This window comes from Phoenix dactylifera, chromosome 1 (assembly GCF_051530095.1).
Source record: "Phoenix dactylifera cultivar Ajwa chromosome 1, Ajwa_hap1_PhDact_Kaust_v1.1, whole genome shotgun sequence".
In the NCBI taxonomy this organism is placed as follows: domain Eukaryota; kingdom Viridiplantae; phylum Streptophyta; class Magnoliopsida; order Arecales; family Arecaceae; genus Phoenix; species Phoenix dactylifera.
In genome coordinates, this window is record NC_143190.1 from 47,237,573 (window position 1) to 47,252,971 (window position 15,399).

The 15,399-nt window shown below is 39.0% G+C and overlaps 1 pseudogene across 1 annotated transcript; it reads right to left on the bottom strand.

Annotated features, from left to right (window-relative positions):
• Positions 1–10,054: 10,054 nt before the first annotated feature.
• Positions 10,055–14,516, bottom strand: LOC103698351 (amino-acid permease BAT1 homolog; annotated as a pseudogene). The gene is made up of 8 exons (XR_016396122.1): positions 14,054–14,516; positions 13,693–13,953; positions 13,170–13,188; positions 12,824–13,043; positions 12,547–12,727; positions 11,881–12,170; positions 11,593–11,721; positions 10,055–10,450 (listed from the first exon to the last, which is right to left on the bottom strand). The product of XR_016396122.1 is annotated as an amino-acid permease BAT1 homolog (transcript).
• Between the last annotated feature and the right edge of the window lie 883 nt (positions 14,517–15,399).

Genomic DNA, 15,399 nt, shown 5'->3' on the forward strand with positions numbered 1-15,399 from the left:
TAAAGCCAATTTCAATTGCTAGAGTTAGCTTTTGATTATATTGAGCATATACTTTGCAATTTCAAATTACTTTCATGCATCTACGTAGTGGTCGTGTCGCATCTCATTCTGAGTCCCAATTAGATATGGATTCCAAAATCAAAGCTCTATTAAAAGCTATCTAAGACACTAATATTCAAGTCCAAGCCAATAATGCCCGACTTGATTCAATTAAGGCTTCAATTCAGAGGGTTATTGAACCCAAGGAACCCAGTGCCTCCCATTTACCGGGTCTTGAAGGGGACGAGACCCTAGAACATATCTTAAAACAACAAGGCTCTGTTCAGCAGGGCAATTTTGGGAATAGGTCTGTTTCAGGTCGTCATCATGCCTACCCTCATCCTAGAGGACCTGGTCCCTTCCATAATATTGATAGAGGTTACCGACATAACATAGAGCTCAGAGAATCTCGTGACCCTAAAGAATATGTAATGAGAGGCATTACGGTTGAAGCCCCCACTTTTGACGGTCGTCTTGACCCAAATTTTTTTTCAGACTGGTTACATGAAATGGACCATTTCTTTGAGTGGTATAATTTGTCTGACAACAAGAAGGTCTGATTTGCCAGAATGAAGCTCATTGGTCAAGCTAAGCTTTTCTAGCAAGACATTGAACAACTGTTAACTAGGAGATATCAATATATAATAACTAATTGGGTAGAGATGAAAGAGAGACTTAAAGAAAAATACCTACCCCGTAACTACCAAGATGATCTCCTTAATCGATGGAACACTAAATCCACATTTGTAAGGTGCCCTGACACACGGAGCACTTCCGCATGCCCTAATTCCTCAAGGCCCAAACCTTCTGTAGGGTCCACTACTCCTAGGCCCCCTCCTACTGCCCATGTCCCAAGCCGAGACACTAACGGCAAGGAAATTCTTGGTGAATCTTCCAAACCACATTCCAAAATTCGGTGTTACAAATGTCAAGGTTTTGGTCACGTTGTCTCCCAATGCGCTAACAATTTTTTCGTTATTGCTCAGCAAGAGCTGGCAGGTGACGCATATGACTTAGAGGAGCAAGTCTATGAATCGAACTTCGATGATATTCAGGACATTGAGGAAGAGTGTGATGACAAACTTGAAACCCTAGGATGCACCCACACTATGCCTAGCTCGCTTGCACAGTCAAATAGCGAGTCTGACTAGTCCACCATGAGTGTAGTTGGATATGCCCTCGCACAACCCATCAAAACTGATGTTAGGATTTCTGAGCCTGCATATGCATTTGCACAACATATTCATAAGTTGCATCAGGAAATCCATAAGGACATTAATGCATGTACTGCTCAATATAAGATGCAAGCTGATTTCCATGCTAAAGAATTTCAAATTTGGGGTTACGTAATGATCCGTCTTAAGGAACTGCAGTCTCTTAGTATTGGACCATTGAGGGTGTTGCATAAGAATGGCACTGACGCCTATGCCATTGACTTTCCATTTGATTTTGGTCATAGCCTTACTCTTAATATTAAAGATTTGGTTGCAATCCCTGTTGACTCTTTTGCTGCACACTCTCCTGCGCCCGATGTTCATCCTATTATTGATTGCATGCCATTTTCGTTTCCTTTTCTCCTCCATCGAGCACAAAAAGAGTATATTGATTTTATTTTAGCCGAGCAAATAGTTTTTGATAGTGATGGAGGCATTCAGCATTTTTTGGTTCGTTGGCGTGGACGACCAAAGTCCGGTTATACTTGGATCCAGCACAAAGAGAGACCGCCGATTGACCCGGACTTGTTGGAGTATTACCGGAGCTTTACTGGGCCGCTTTCGTCGAGGTCGACTTCTTTCCACCCGGAGAGAGTTGGTGCGGACACCAGTGCCAGGTCAGCCAGTCGCCACAGGATCCAGCCAGCTCAGCGGGTCTCAGCCGATTCAGCCAGCCTGATTTTATTTTAGATTGATTTATTTTAGTTGGATTTATTTTATGTTGATTGGGTTTGTTTGCATATTGTCATTTGGGTTTATTTGCATAATGTCATAGGATCTTTTTGGAATTGTTTTATTGGTAGGGGTTGATTTGTTATTTTGTGACCCTATATATATGGGTCCATCCTCATGTTTAGGATTTTGATGAATGATGAATGAAAATTAGCCTTCTGGTTTTCTTCTTCCCCCTCCTCTTCTTCTCCTCTTCTTCCTCCTCCACCTCTTCTTCCCCTTCCCTCTCTGATAGAGATCAAGGGGCTGGCCGAATGGTTCAAGCTAATTCCAAAGATCCATTACAAGGAATTGGAGGTCCAATGACTAGAGCAAGGGCAAAACAAATGAAAGAAGCTTTATATGGACTAGTCATGGAAATTCAAGAGAAGGAGGCTGCTCTAGAAGACTCTAAGGCTTCACCAAGATTGATCACTTATCTTTACATAGTAAATGCTGAAGAACAAAGCTTGGAGCCATTAAACAAGGCTGATCCACGTGGAGATGCTATTTAGGCCCATTTTTCGTGGGTACTTTTGGGCTTGAGTCTTCTTGTGTTCCTAATTACTTGTACATGAAGTTTTGACTTGTCAACTCGTTTTTCCTAAGTTATTCATGTACTTCGTAGTTAGGAACCTTGAAAGTTGTGTCATTTATTATTTTGAAGTTGTAACTTGGAAGTTGTGACTTGGAAAACATTTTTTACTTATTGCCTTGGAAAGGGGATGGTGTCCTTTCCAATAGCTTAGTTTGAAGCCTATATAAAGGCTGCCATATGTAACCAAGGGATTATTATGAATGAATTAAAGTGTTGGCAAGCTTTGCTATGCTCTTTTGTGTTCTTGGATTAGAATACAAAATTCTGACTTATCAAAGGGAGTGATCAACCTTTGTGGCGTCTTCAAGGATTAGGGTTTTAAGGACTTAGTTTCCTTAGAGTTCTAATCTGATCTCCTACAACTTGTTTTTTAGCAATCTCGGGGCAAGTATAGCAAATTGATTCAAGGGTTCCTAGGGCAGGTCTCCTGGTGGGTTCTTGTCATTTGGTATCAGAGCTTTGGTTCTTGAAATCAGGTTACTTATCCTTTATCATCTTTGTTCCTTTGTTCTTATTTTATTTCTTTAAGTTTCTTTGTTCGTTCTCTTATTTCTGTTTTTTTTTTTCAGTTCCTTGTGTTTCTTGTTTCCTCTAATCTGTTTTGTTCTTTAATCTTCTGTTACTTAGTTTGATTCAAAAAAAAAAAAAAAAAGACGAAAAAAAAAACGAAAAAAAAAAGAAAAGAAAAGAAAGAAAGAAAGAAAGAAAGAAAGAAGGTTATTGATTAAGGGGCATTAATTACAAGGCTGTTTCACTTGTTGCAAAGCTGAAGACCCCTTGTTGCAAGGTTGTTTCACTTGTTACAAGACCGTTTTACGTATTACAAGGCTGCTTAGCTTGTTCTTATTTCTCCTTGCTTTCTAGTTGTTTCTATTACATATCCTTTACTTTCTTTTGAAGTCTTCTTATGTTCTTGATGCTTTAAGACAATTTTTCTTGTGAGTACCATTTGCCTCATCGAAGTCCTTAAAATTCTGATTTTCTTGGAGATTTGCCACCATCCATCTGATCGCTCTTGTGATTTGTTGATTTTGATTCTTTCAAGAACATAAAGAGGGCTGGCTTGAGTGGTAAAAGGCAAGAGTGTGAGTTCATCATCAAGAAAAAGCCATAAAAGAGTGTCCACCCGAGAGAGGAGTGTGTGAGGACCTATTCTGTTTATACTAATCTTTTGATTGCAGCATACAAAGATGAGTAGTGGAGGTAGTGAACAACCAGATGTTGATATGAAGTTATGGATGAAAGCCATTGCTGATCAACTTACTAAGCTTGGTGCACGAATGGATGATTTGGAATCACCAAGCAGAATCAAACCTTTGAGGGGGCAGATGTTTGAAGATGATGAAGAAGATTTAGATTATGAATCTTACTCTAGAAGGGGAAAGAAGGCCGATGATTCAAAAGATAATAATCTGGGCAGCATCAAGATGAAGATTCCTATCTTTCAAGGAAAGAATGATCCCGAACTTTACTTGGAATGGGAGAGAAAAGTTGAACATGTGTTTGATTGTCACAACTATTCAAATGAGAAAAAGGTGAAATTGGCAGCCGTTGAGTTCACGGATTATGCAAGCATATGGTGGGATCAAGGGCAATTCGGTCATGGGAAGATATGAAATTGGTAATGCGCAAGAGATTTGTACCTAGCCATTACTATAGAGATTTACATAGAAAGTTACAAGGGCTGGTTCAAGGCTCCATGAGTGTGGAAGACTATTATAAAGAAATGGAGATGGCAATGATTAAAGCTAATATAGAGGAAGATCGAGAGGCTACCATGGCAAGATTTATTGGACGCTTAAACAAAGAGGTTGCTGATGTGGTTGAATTGCAACACTATGTGGAGATGGAGGAGCTGTTGCACAAGGCCATCAAAATAGAAAAGCAAATCAAGTCCAAAGGATCCAAATCGGGTTTGGCTTCTAGTTCCACATGGAAGTCTAATTGGAAGGATAACAAATCTGCCTCAAAAACAAAAGAAGATGCAAAGCCAAAAGATTCGGTTGCTATTTCAAAAGGTAAAACCAAAACTAACACTTCTTCTAAATCACGTAATGTTAAGTGTTTTAGGTGCCAAGGATTTGGGCATATTGCTTCCCAATGCCCAAACAAGAGGATTATGATTATGTTGGAGAATGGTGACATTGAAAGTGCTAGTTCAAGTGAGGATGAGATGCCACCCTTAGAAAATTGCAGTGATATTGACATTGAAGAACCTGTACATGGAGATATGTTGGTGACAAGAAGAGCACTAAGCATCCAGCCTAAGGATGATGGTGATAAGGAGCAACGTGAACATATTTTCCATACTAGATGTCATGTGAAGGAAAAGGTATGTACCATGATTATTGATAGCGGAAGCTGCACTAATGTTGCTAGTACTTTGTTAGTAGATAAGCTGGAGTTACCCACCATGAAGCATCCTAATCCATACAAGTTGCAATGGTTAAATGAATGTGGAGAAGTGAGGGTAAACAAGCAAGTGCTCGTTTCATTTTCAATTGGCAAATACACAGATGAGATTCTTTGTGATGTGGCACCAATGCATGCTAGTCATATTTTGCTTGGACGACCATGGCAGTTTGATAGGAAGGTTACACACAATGGATACAAAAACCATTATTCTTTTATGATGAACAACCGCACTGTAGTCCTAACCCCTCTCAAACCTTTGCAAGCTTATGAAGATCAGATTCGGATAGCGAGAGAGTGTAAAAAGAGAGAAGGTGAGTCCGAGAGAAAAAATGCAAATGAAAGGAGTGAGATTGAGAGCAGAGAGAAAAGTATTCAAAAAAAAGAGAAAAGTAAAAAAATGAGTGTGTTTGCTGAAAAAAATGAGGTTAAAAGTGTTATGTTCTCAAGACAGCAACTACTTGTACTTATGTACAAGGATGTTTATCTTTCTACTAACGATCTTAACCCCTCCTTGCCTAGTGTTGTTGTGACTTTATTGCAGGAATTTGAGGACATATTTCCAAAAGAGATTCCTAATGGACTACCACCCTTAAGAGGCATTGAGCATCAAATAGACTTCATGCCCGGTTCTACCATTCCAAACAGACCTGCATATAGAGCTAATCCCGAAGAAACAAAGGAAATCCAAAGACAAGTGGATGAGCTGGTGAAAAAGGGAATTGTCAGAGAAAGTCTTAGCCCATGTTCGGTTCCTGTCATCCTAGTCCCAAAGAAAGATGGAACATGGCGCATGTGTGTGGATTGCCGAGCCATCAACAAAATAACAGTTAAGTATAGACATCCTATCCCAAGATTAGATGATATGCTTGATGAATTACATGGCTCTTGTTTGTTTTCTAAAATTGATTTGAGAAATGGCTACTATCAAATTCGTATGAAAGAGGGAGATGAATGGAAGACATCATTCAAAACTAAATATGGATTGTATGAGTGGTTAGTGATGCCTTTTGGTTTAACTAATGCACCTAGTACTTTCATGAGATTGATGAATCATGTTTTGCGTGCTTTCATAGGTCAATTTGTGGTAGTTTACTTTGATGATATTTTAGTCTATAGTAAGAACTTGGATGAACATGAACAACATTTGCATGCTGTTTTTAGCAAATTGAGAGAACACCAATTATATGCTAATCTTAAGAAGTGTACATTTTGCATGGAATCTGTTGTATTTCTTGGTTTTGTTGTTAGTTCTCAAGGTATTAGCATGGATGAGGAGAAGGTGAAGGCAATTAGGGACTGGCCTACACCTAAGAATGCGAACGAGGTAAGAAGTTTTCATGGTTTAGCAAGTTTTTATCGAAGGTTTGTTAAAAATTTCAGTTCTATTGCTGCACCTTTAAATGAACTTGTTAAAAAGAATGTTGTTTTTAAGTGGAATGATCAGCATGAACAAGCTTTCACTGATTTGAAAGATAAGCTAACTAATGCACCTTTGTTAAGTTTGCCTAACTTTGATAAAGCTTTTGAAGTTGAATGTGATGCATCCGGAATTGGAATAGGAGCTGTTTTGATGCAAGATTCCAAACCAATTGCTTATTTTAGTGAAAAGCTAAGTGGGGCAGCCTTGAATTATCCAACATATGACAAAGAACTTTATGCATTAGTGAGAACTCTTCAAACATGGCAGCATTACTTGTGGCCGAGGGAATTCATCATTCATTCTGATCATGAGAGCTTGAAGTTCTTGAAATCCCAGGGTAAGCTTAATAAGAGGCATGCTAAGTGGCTGGAGTTCATAGAAACATTTCCTTATTTCATCAAGTACAAACATGGAAAAGAAAATATCGTTGCTGACGCGTTGTCTCGAAGGTATGCTTTACTTACTACCTTGCAAACTAAGTTACTTGGTTTTGAATTGATTAAGGACTTGTATGCCAATGATTCTGATTTCTGCCAAACATGGAATACATGCAAAAAGAGTGCATCTGGTGAGTATTATAGGCATGACGGATTTCTATTTAAGAAAAATCAGTTGTGTGTGCCTATTTGTTCTATCCGTGAATTGCTTGTCAGAGAAACTCATGGGGGTGGTCTGATGGGACATTTTGGTGTGCAAAAGACTTTAGATATCTTGCATGAACATTTTTATTGGCCTAACATGAAGCATGATGTGCAAGCTGTTTATGATAAATGCATTACATGTAGACAAGCGAAATCTAAAGTTTTACCACATGGCTTGTATACACCTTTACCCGTGCCTAACCAACCTTGGATTGATATTTCTATGGATTTTGTTTTAGGATTACCAAGGTCTCAAAGTGGAAAGGACAGCATATTTGTTGTTGTTGATAGATTTAGCAAAATGGCTCATTTCATTGCATGTTCTAAAACCAATGATGCAATACATATTGCTGACTTGTTCTTTAAAGACATAGTTCGTTTGCATGGTTTGCCTAAGACAATTGTTAGTGATAGAGATGTGAAGTTCCTAAGTCATTTTTGGCGCACCTTGTGGAATAAATTAGGAACTAAACTCTTATTTTCTACTGTTGCACATCCTCAAACGGATGGACAAACTGAAGTAGTTAATAGGACACTCACTACTTTGTTACGTACCATCATTCAAAAGAACTTAAGGCAATGGGAAAAATGTTTACCACACATTGAGTTTGCATACAACAGAACTGTTCATTCTTCTACTTCATTTTCACCTTTTGAAGTTGTCTATGGCTTTAATCCTTTAACTCCCTTGGATATTCTATCTTTGCCTACTAAAGAACGTGCTAATCTTAATGGAAAGCAAAAGGCAGAATTTGTGAAGGATTTACATGCCAAGGTTCGGGCTAACATTGAAAAGAAGAATGAGCAATATGCTAAGCAAGCCAACAAAGGACGTGTGAAGATTGTTTTTGAACCTGGTGATTGGGTCTGGGTGCATATGAGGAAAGAACGGTTTCTAACACAACGAAAATCCAAACTACAGCCTAGAGGAGATGGACCTTTTCAAGTCTTAGAGAGGATCAATGACAACGCCTACAAGCTGGATTTGCCAAGCAACTATAGTAATATTAGTGCTACTTTTAATGTTGCTGATTTATCCTTATTTGATGTAGGTGATTCGAGGACGAATCCTTTCGAGGAGGGAGGGAATGATAGAGATCAAGGGGCTGGCCGAATGGTTCAAGCTAATTCCAAAGATCCATTACAAGGAATTGGAGGTCCAATGACTAGAGCAAGGGCAAAACAAATGAAAGAAGCTTTATATGGACTAGTCATGGAAATTCAAGAGAAGGAGGCTGCTCTAGAAGACTCTAAGGCTTCACCAAGATTGATCACTTATCTTTACATAGTAAATGCTGAAGAACAAAGCTTGGAGCCATTAAACAAGGCTGATCCACGTGGAGATGCTATTTAGGCCCATTTTTCGTGGGTACTTTTGGGCTTGAGTCTTGTTGTGTTCCTAATTACCTGTACATGAAGTTTTGACTTGTCAACTCGTTTTTCCTAAGTTATTCATGTACTTCGTAGTTAGGAACCTTGAAAGTTGTGTCATTTATTATTTTGAAGTTGTAACTTGGAAGTTGTGACTTGGAAAATGTTTTTTACTTATTGCCTTGGAAAGGGGATGGTGTCCTTTCCAATAGCTTAGTTTGAAGCCTATATAAAGGCTGCCATATGTAACCAAGGGATTATTATGAATGAATTAAAGTGTTGGCAAGCTTTGCTATGCTCTTTTGTGTTCTTGGATTAGAATACAAAATTCTGACTTATCAAAGGGAGTGATCAACCTTTGTGGCGTCTTCAAGGATTAGGGTTTTAAGGACTTAGTTTCCTTAGAGTTCTAATCTGATCTCCTACAACTTGTTTTTCTAGCAATCTCGGGGCAAGTATAGCAAATTGATTCAAGGGTTCCTAGGGCAGGTCTCCTGGTGGGTTCTTGTCACTCTCCTTCTTGCAGCTGTTCTCCATCAAACATTGATCTAAATTGAACTTAAAAATAGTTCAAAAAAAAGTCTTATAGGCATGCTTGGTATTGCTTAAAAAATAGTTTTTTTATTGACTTTAAAAGAAAGAAAGCACTTTCAAGGGAAAAAAGTGTTGGAAGTCTCCTTCCTTTAATAATTTGTAATGTTGAGAGGGGTTTTAGTCCCACATTGCTTGTGTAGAATTTTTTAGATAGCTTTATAAGCATTCATATCCTACACATGTTAAAGTAACTTTTTGGTGGGAAGTTGTGGAGGGAAAGCCAATATTATATTATCAAAGATTGGCACTTGGCACTAAGTTGTGGAGGCAATAAAATTTATATTGGCAGTTTTTTATCCGTTTTGCACAAAATAACAGGGTTATAAATTGCCAATATCCTTCACAGAATTATATAACTTCTTCTACATAAATATTTCATTTCGTTGTTATGGGGAATCCTAGTTTTGCTGGCTAGGATTCTATTTTGGTTTTGTTGTATCCTAGAGCGAATTTGCTGGATCACCAACAGCAACATAGTGGGGCAAAATTTGCTTAAGGACAGTGTTAATTCATGCTTCAAGACCAGTTCCAAATACTAGAGTTCTTCCTGATTCAACAAAAAGTGTTTGGTAAAATCATCTAAAAAGTGATTTTACAAGAAGAAAAAGTCAACAAATTTCTTTTAAAGAAAGGTTAGGAAATCTACCTTCTAGCTTCTCTCTCTCTCTTTTCTAAAGCAGAAGCTGTGGCACATCATTTCCAAGATAAGGAGGTATATTCTGGGTAGGATTAAGATAGCCTTTTTATCATTATATCATAAGTCAAATTAATCATGATGATATTGAAAAATAAATGTAAAAATGCAATCAGATTAGTACTAGTGTGTCAAATTAGAAGACATGGACCTAGCCAAGTGCATAAAAGCACAAGTAAACCATTGGAGAAAACTCTCTTTCTAATGTAGGTATAATTCACATTTGAGGTGCCCTGTCCCTGAAACAGCTGCTGCTTAGGAACCATGAAAAGCAAAATAAGATCATGGAAATCCTAACTTGGAACACCAAATACACAATCAGGTACATCAAAGGAGGAGACAATTTAAGCAATTAATACTTCATTCTTGTGCTTCACAAATACAAAATAACACCTCTTCTCTATTCATGTATCTATATTTGTTATGGGGCCTTTGAACCAGTGTCTTGCACTCAGAATCCATGACGACACAGTGAGGATGAATAGGCCACCCACAGCAACTGGAGTGTAATTGAGAGTATCCTTTGTTATGGGATAAGCAACAGGAAGCGAAAATAGTACCGTGATTGTTGCAATCCAGAGGACAGCAACCCAACCCACTAGTATCCCATACCTGCCGAGGTTGAAGGGGCCTGGAACAAAGGATTTGCGTGCTACGGTCACCCGGAAGAAGATGGGCAAAGCATAAGCAATGTAGAGTGCAATTGTAGCTATTGACGCCATAGCCTGGAATGCTACTAAGCTTCCAAGAGTGTTAAGAAAGGATATGAGAAAAGAGATAAGCCATTGAGCAGGGATTCTTACACTTACAAGGAGTGAGAATGCGCATCCAAAAGAAATCATGGGACTTGCAGGAATTCCATAACAAAATCGAGAAAACAAATAATAGAACTTATACCATGCAAAATCATGGGACTTGCAGGAATTCCATAACAAAATCGAGAAAACAAATAATATAACTTATACCATGCAAACATCTACGTAAATAATTGATGATTCTCGTATAACGCTCTTCTTTCTTTCTCCACCTACCCCCTTTTCCTCTCTTTGAGGGAGCAAGGGTGGTTGAATCGGATATAACCTTTGATTCTGTTCTGTTGCTTTCAGTCATTTACTGAAAATTTCATGAGACCGGTCTGCGTTTGCATGTGTAGTTTTGTATGCAAGTACTGTTTGAAGGCACATTCTCACCATGGATCTGAACCTGATTCCCTGGCCAGTTTAGCCAGTCCATTAGCAGCAGATGACTTCTAAATAAGGTGATTTTGTATACCCGTTAGGTAATAAGCTAAGCAAAATTTGAGGGGGTTCTTTTGCTGCATGTCACATTTAGAGTGCTCTGTTGCTAAACAATGACTGTTAGTCCAGAGTCCAGGGCTATAGGTTCACAATTTAGGAGACTGAGATTGGGAAACTGAGTTATGGAAGAAAGAAACACTTCATTTGACAAAATGCCAATGTCAGTTTACGCAAATGCAGGTGATCATTGTGCCAAACAGAGTAGCAAAACTTGAACACATATTTAGGGGCGAAAAATCTGATGCTAGAAATAAAAGATACAGGTAATCCCCTTAAATATTTGCAAGCATTATTGCAGCGAAATTAACAAGGCATCGATCTTCAAGGATCCAAATTTGACACTGTAACTCGTGCTGGTCTTTGTTTTTTCATATGTTACAATACCTAAAATTTTGATATGATTCCGTTGGAAGAATTAAGCACCAGTAACTTGTGACTTCTTAGCATCTAGGGGCTAGGTTATTCCATAATTGCATGTGCATGATACACAAGCTATATCCAAATAATATTTCAATCGTAGTCAAAATATATGCATGATGAAACTAGAAAGTGGGCGACCTTAAACAAACAAGGCAGATCAACAGAAAATTCATTACCGTAAAAGCCATACAGAAAGATATAAATGCTGAGAGCCAAACTGCATTTAATGGTACTTCTTGCTTGTTCACTTTATGCCACAATGATGATAGCGGCATTGCTCCATCTCTTGAGAATGCATATGCCATCCTAAATTTGAGGAAACAGTCAAACAATAATTTTTTGGCATCTAATGATTAAAATCTAAAGGCAAAAAACAAAAATAAATCGACTCGGATTTAATCCCTTTTAAGAGAGAAATAATAGATAAACATTTCAGATATTAATTAGAATAAAAGTCATGTTTACCTAGAGTTGCTTGTCACTAAGCTTATACCACAAAAAAATATAGCAACAGCAACAATTCCCAAGCAAATGATGCCACCTACACCACTGCCATATCTACTCTTAAAGGCAAGGTAGAAAACTTCTGCAATTGCATAGCCTCCAGCATCATTGTCGGTGCTCAAAAGATATGGAATGTTCTTAACTGCAAATGTGATGCCAAGCAGATAGCCCCAGCCTGCAATGATTGATACGCCAATGGCACTGATTATTCCTTTTGGTCCATTCTTATCTGCATTTTTAGTTTCCTCTGTCTGGCAAAAAAAGATATATGATAAAGAACCAATTAACATTTGCATAAGATCTTTACGAAACAACCAAAATTAATAGACATGAACATATGATAGTAGATGAAGGAAACGAAAAACAAATTTTGGGCTTTAAATTAATTTATGTCAAAGTAAGAGAACTTGGATCTGAAGTTAGATGCTTTGAGAAGGTTTAAGATGGAAGTGATGAAAAAGGACTATCTCCTTACGACAGAAGAAAGGGGACACGGTGGAAATAATGCCAGAGTATGGTAAATCTAGTTGGATATGTGTCAATTATGAAGGTATAGTCATTAACTAGTTGATAAATCTAATAATATCTAACGTGAGCAAAGTAAAACACTACAGGAATAATTCTTACCATATGAGCAGATGCATCATATCCTGTCAGTGTGTATTGACTCATCAAGAGTCCCAAAACAAAAATGTATAGCTTGCTGTGGATTCCAGCATCTTTTTCGGTGTGAAATGAGAAAACACAAAATCTGCACTGGCCCTCTCAGTAGCAACAGTTGGTATAAGTATCATAAGGACAAAGACACCTGAAGAGAACAACTTTATTAGGTAACCAAGTGGAATATTGTTTCAATCTCTCTGATGACCTTAGAAAAATTGAAAAATGGGAAGTATAGTCCTACCTAAGACATTCCAGATAGCTGCAAGCTGTCCAAAGAAAGATAACCAGGTAATTGACAGACTGTTTATTATGGCATGAATCAGCAGAATTCCACCATGAAACCCAATGACGACATATTTGGAAGCCAGGTATCCTCCTCCATTGTTTCCACCAGTGCTAAGTAAGATAATTACTTGCAATAGTTGTGCAAGTGAGAAATCTACACTAGTAGTGCCTGCCCACTGCAAAACAGAAATTTCTTTAACTGCTCAGAAGATTATAAAATGATTGTTTAGCTCCAGTTGAGGTATGCTCTCCACTGGACCATAGAGGCTTTGAACTTCAAACCAAATAATTTCTGGTATTACCAGTCCAACAATGTTAAACCTGCATGAAAATCAATAGAAATTATTAGCTCACAGAGAGAGCACTAATCTAATGGATTATATGGTCATATGCTAACCCAAAAAAAAAAAAAAATTCATTTCAAAATAAATGCATAAAAATGGCTTATCTTTCAAGCCTTTGCAGACTCAATTTTTTTAGTTATACCAAAAGCTCTAAGTCACCTTTTCACTTGAAACATTTCTGGTAGCAGATATTATATTGTAACATCTGCTACAAAATGATACAGTTTTGCATCATTCTCAGAATCTATTGCTTAAGCAAGCCTCTAGCCTACAAGAACAAGAATCTATTGAATGGAGTAAGTATAAAAGTTGGGAGTCACATGCACTTTGGACAGGCATCTAAATTGTAAAATTCACGAACCTCTTTTCATGCAAGGAAATAACACAAGCAGCAATCCTCCCAAAGGAATGGCAATTCAATACAAAAACAAGCAGTTCAACGAAGAAACAGAGACCAAACAGCCATAACCAATAGTAGTACCAGCCAGTCATCCAGGAAGCAAATGGTGCCCACTCGTTCCCCGAGAGCTTAGCACTCCAGTAGTACAGACCGCCAGATGTCGGGTATGATGAGCAGATTTCCGCCATCGAAAGGCCAACAATCATTGTAAAGAACCCAGCGATAAACCACCCGAATGTCATGGCTACAGTCCCTCCAAACTTCAGACCGGTGTTGTAAAGGGTGGTGATACCAGTGAGCACTGATATGATCGAAAGTGAGAAGGCGAAGTTGGACAACACCCTGCAATTCCCCAACACTACCCATGAATCCAAAACACACACACACACACACAAAAATGCAACCCAAGCAAGGAACCGAGCATTTGAGTCGAGATAATTACGAGAGATCGCGCTTGAGCTCCTGCTTGTAACCAAGCTCCTGGAGGCGAGCATGCCCGGTATCCATGGAGGAGTTGACATCACTCCTTGTGGAGCCATTGGTCCCATCCTTTCCCCTGACCATCTCTCTATGACCACCAGAAGGACGCTCCCTTCGAGGAACAAGAGATGGTTAGGGGTAAAATAAGAGACCAACCTATGCTTCCCCGAGCTCTTTCCGTCTCCCAGAACTCCAATAATCCAAGTAAAAGGGGTGTTGACAAGTAGGTTGCAACCTGCTCAAAAGATATTTGTATCATATAGGAATCTTTTGCCCAGTGGTGCGAACTCCAAATACAGCCAAAAACTCCGACCGGCCTCTCTTGTTTCTCACCACCGTATCTTTTCCTCCATCAGAGAAGTTGACGGAGAAGAAAAGAAACGTGACCAGTCAGCAGCAATAAGCGCCCAAACCCACTCGGAGGCCTACACATATTTGGAGGCACGACGATCATCGTTATTATACTTGTCTTGAATTCACTCAATCATCATAGTCAAATCTCATTCAAAGTAGATATTATTTGTACCGAAAACTAGTTTCGCATGAATGATACTCTTCCATGCAGCTCTCAGGTCTGCTCTAATGACAGTCACATCGAAAATACGCCGACCCTCGACTGCGACGAGTTTAGAGTCATTATCTCTGATCACAAAGCCCACTTTTCCTCTGCCTCCACTCTTAGCAATATTGCCATCAAAGTTTATCTTAAGAAAGCGAGGGGGTAGAAACTCCCAAGAGACAAAAGCAATTCTGGTCGCTGCAAAAGTTCACTGAGAGTCCTAGATATGCCTAGCCAACCCAGGTAAAACCACCATAGTAGTACTGGTGATCTCAACAGCATAAAGTAATGCTTTGTCTACCATTGTCCTCGGGTGCACCCTTCTGTCCTTGAAAATCTAGACATTTCTGTCCAGCCATATGTGATAGGCCATATAGGCACATCTGATACCGCACTCCACAATACTAGGCCTTTGCAAGGACTCATTCAGATGGCCTAAAAAGTCCTCCATTGATGCTGTAACCTGCAACGTACTGAGTGAAGCCATAGCGTACCCCTAAATCTAAGCCGCCCGTGGGCATCTAAAAATAATATGACTGATAGACTCTTCCACATCAGGGCACCCCTCGCAAATTGAACTAGCTCTCACTCCCCTCCTAGCCGGCATGCCCCTAGTTGGCAAACATCCCCATGCCTTTCAAATAAACAAGGTAACACAGGGGTGGATATGCACCCTCCGGATCCAACCCCCATCAATCCGTCGATTCATCCCGCCTCTGACTAGGTCATGTAGGTCTTGGATACTTACC